The following is a 4,710-nucleotide window of genomic DNA, read 5'->3' on the forward strand; positions in this document are numbered from 1 at the left end:
GCCTTAATCCTGTCTTCATTGAACTTTTTGTCTCGTTTTGGTCATTATTACCTCCTGTGAATATTAAGGTGGAGTGAAAATATGAAGTTTATGAAATCAAAATGTAATAGGCTACCAGAGAAAAATTGTGGGGTGATATCATAAAGAACAATGCAAAATATATTTTCTCTAGATGAATATTTAGAGGTGCCCCAAAAGCATTACATTTTGAAAGTTTGAACAAATTTTGAGATTAAAATTTTTTTTAGCAAGAGATCATTCCCCTGTGGTTTAATCTGAACAGGATACCAGGAACATGTTTAAAAAAATACATTTTAAAAGACTGCATATTTTTGGTCACCTGTTGTTTCATCTTGAAGTGTCACACAAACCTCAATTTATAAGAAAATTGGGAATAATTACAAAGTTCTTAGTTATGATATAACTAATATAATAAAATTAATGGAAATTCATTCTTCTTATGTCGCAGGACATTTAAATCAGAATATTTCTAACATTAATAGAAGAAATCTGACCTTCTACCTTGTATTAGCAATGCCAGAGGGGCTGAACCCATCACAATTACCTGTCTATCATGACGTAATGAAATATTACCTATGGGTCAAAAATTAATTAAAATCTGACTACAAATCAAAAGAATCTACTGTTGGAGAGTTTTCAGAAAGAGTTGCTATCAAAATTAAGGAAATCTAGGTAAACGCATAAATTCCGAAAGTCGTCATACAAGAATATTAAACTGATTCGTGCTTACCATGATCAATACACAAACTTAATAAAGCCTTGTAAGAAACGACATAGCGACGACAACTAAAATGACAAAATTGCAAAATTCAAAGAAGCAAACAAACTATTTGATATATGCAGTTGCAAATGTAAAACAAATTAATACTGTAGGCCTAATTGTGATAAAGACCGCCGTGTTCCAAAACAAGAAAGAATGTTTTACTAGAGCAAAGAACAGAAAGAAGGATGATAACTGGACCTGTTGATTTAGTTGCCACTCAGAAAGAAATGAAAAGGAAAACAAAAATAAATTCTAATTAAAAAAATTAATTGGCTGAAATGGAATTTTTGTCATATTTTATTTAAAATACTATATATTTTGTCCCTTTGGATCCCAGTCTTCCAAATAAAGTTTAAATATGTAATTTTACAGCAATTCATTAGCTATGTAATGAAAAACAAAATAATAGAACTAATATACAAAGGGGCAATATATATATTTATTTATATTAAGAAAGCCGTTGGGGCACCTCAAAAATTAAATATAGAAATTCCATATTTTTCACATTCCTAAGTTAAGTGAAAATACATATTTTTGCAACTATTACATTTAGAAAACAGATAAAAAACAATTTCATTGATAGATTCACTCCACCCTAGTGAATATATCATTCGTTTGATATTTATGAACTAGAGAGGCCTGTGCGGCAAAACAAACAACACTGAAATGTTATTTCATTGCGTTGATTCGGTATGTATTCAAAATGTGTACCATCAGACGCCATACATAACATTTCTGAAGATTATTGAACATATTAATGAACAGAGACTGCTGTAAGGGCATAAAAATAACGTTATCTTCTCGCGTAATTCGGGAATATTTGTAGATGGGTGATATGTCTTGAAAACTGATTCCTTCAACATGTGCCATAATGCAGACATCTGGAGCCGTGAGATCCGGAGAGCAGGAAGGACACGGGAATGGAGTTCCACGAGAAATCAGGCTATCTCCAAAGTGTTGTTGCAGAAGGGAATGTGACTCTCCCACGATGTGGGCTGTAGTTCCATCTTGCTGCAGCCATTGTCGTTGAAAGGGTAAGTTTCTGGCGCAACAAAAACGGCGCAAATCCCGCACGAATGGGTAATAATGAAGTCTCTGTAGATTGTCTGGTTTCCTATTTAAATCGCTCCTGGAACTGTTCTTTAACGTGAGGCAAACTTAATCCATTCTGACGTTCTACTCCGTATGACCGAACATAATGTTTCAAGATAAACACCTTCTCCTCTGTTGTAAGAACCATAATTGCAGAAATTAACGCATAAAATTCACAATATGTCAAATTATTATCTATACTAATAATAAATCTGTAGCCGAAATTTTTCTGGTAATTTTCGATTTTCCAAAAATAATTGGTCCTAACATATATAATTAACCACACTGAAACCGAAAATCGCTTTTTTGAAATTTTTGTTTGTCTGTCTATCTGTCTGTTTGTTACCTTTTCACGCGATAATGGCTGAACGGATTTCGATGAAAATTGGAATATAAATTAAGTTTGTTGTAACTTAGATTTTAGGCTATATGGCATTCAAAATACATTATTTAAAAGGGGGGTTATAAGGGGGCCTGAATTAAATAAATCGAAATATCTCGCTTATTATTGATTTTTGTGAAAAATGTTACATAACAAAAGTTTCTTTAAAATTAATTTTCGATAAGTTTTGTTCCTTGAAAAATTTTGATAGGACTGATATTTAATGAGAAAAATGAGTTTTAAAATCAAAATAACTGCCATCTAATCTAAGGCCGTGTAATGAATTAAAAAACAAATGACTTCGTCTATAAGGGGCCTTGGACAGCAACAATCGAAAGCTATGAAAGATAGCCTACAGAGAATGTTTCTGTTTGTATGAAGTAATATCGGAAGCTAAATTAACCGATTTGTATAATTAATTATTATTTAACCATTGGATTCTCTAGATGGACATAATGCTATAATGTTATTACAGTAACTTCTGATATAATATAATATAATATAATATAATATAATATAATATAATATAATATAATATAATATAATATAATATAATATTATATTAGGCCTATATTATATTATATTATATTATATTATATTATATTATATTATATTATATTATATTATATTATATTATATGTAATATTATATAATATAATTTAAGTTATTTGAATGGTTCAGAACCATAGTGGGCCAAGCGCCATTTACTGAATACGTAAAAAACAAGGGTTAAAACTAAGTTATTACCGTAATTCAATGGAAACCTATAACAAGTAATACACATTAAATCTAAATGATGTCAATCTTCATTAAACTATGGTTGCATGTAATAAAAATTAAGAAACAAGTTAAAGGAATTGTCATTGCACCAAATGAGTGTCTCTGGACCAAAATGATCGCATTTTAATTATTTGGATGCAATTTAAATTAAGTAACATATTAAACGATTTATTCTTCTATCAAACACGAATGTTCCCTGGATCAAATGTCCTATTTTAATTATGTAATTACTTTATATTTATTTCTAACGGGTGCAGCGGAGCGCACGGGTACGGCTAGTATACAATAAATCAGTACTTCGTTGCTAGGGAAACGTGGACAGCAGATGAGCAATAATTTCAGTGTCGTTTGTTTTGCCGCATACCGCATATCTAAGCTGTAAGTGGAATTTCAGTTGTTATTCAAATACACTACCTGTGAAATTATGGTATAATAAAGCCTCTGGGAATGCAGTAAGATTGGAGTTTCGAATATTTACTGAACCGAAAGTTATATCACTGTGTTCCTCATAAATTTTCCAATATCTTATGATGATTAACAGAGAAAAACTATGTCATCTGTTAAGTTGATTTTGCTGCATATCGACTGCAAATCTGTATATTTTTCCTCCAGCTCTTACCATTACCCACCATATTAAGACGAGAGTAATTTTCTCGTCTGAAAATAGCACGCGTCTATTGAACTAAGAAGGAAACGTTATAAACGATCACCACTATCTTTATTCATAGATTAACAATACAAGTCTCACTCTTGTTTCAAGAAATGCTAAACTGCTATATTTACAACATAAGAAATACTAGTGGCTTGTGCAGCAAATGCTGCTGCAAACTTAGTTCGTTAGACGTTCAAATAAAAATTTCTCAGATTTATTTTCAATGAAGAATACTTGTCTTTTTAATAGTTATTTGCTTCCATAATAATGAAACATAATCCCTCTGAATGGATTTTTTGAGGCCAAATACGTTTTCTTGAACCTATCCAACTTCAGTTTTTGAGTTTCAACGCGAAAACGCAAGTATCAATGTCAGGACGATAGCAGTAGCTATTTCAGGTCATTGTGGATTGTAGGTGAAAGTTAAAAAAATGTCAAGTTTCCTAAGCTTTCAAACAATAGCATTTTCGTATAACTGCTGCATGTAGAACTTGAAATGTAGAGCGTAAAATCATTTTATCCTACTAAGAGATCTTGCTGAAATGATCTGGAGACTACAAAATTTTCTAGGCCTCTTATTTTATCAGTAAGTAATAACTTTTTATCTTTCCTTAGGAATTGTAATTTTTGGGCTCTCTCGAGCCAATACTGAAGACAATGACATATATCAATATCTACACTACACCGCCATTAAGTATATGAAAAAGACCCAACCCCACTGGGCTAATAAGTATAAAAATATTTGATTTTTAATAATATTATTATCTTACTTAAGTTTTGTAGTTACATATAGCAGCCACTCAGTAAATTATAGAAATGAAGATCTAAATTAAGATATTCTCTACATTTACTTACATAACCTCAAAACGTTTCACTTTCATGTCATCAATATAGCATCAATATTATGTACAATTAATGAAAAATAGATGCATCATGATATTAACTATAATAATATTTAATTTCTAATGATAATAATGTCATCAAACCACCTCAAGTTTCGTAGATTTGAATATCCAATAC

The sequence above is a fragment of the Periplaneta americana genome, chromosome 4, assembly GCF_040183065.1.
Source record: "Periplaneta americana isolate PAMFEO1 chromosome 4, P.americana_PAMFEO1_priV1, whole genome shotgun sequence".
Taxonomy (NCBI): Eukaryota; Metazoa; Arthropoda; class Insecta; order Blattodea; family Blattidae; genus Periplaneta; species Periplaneta americana.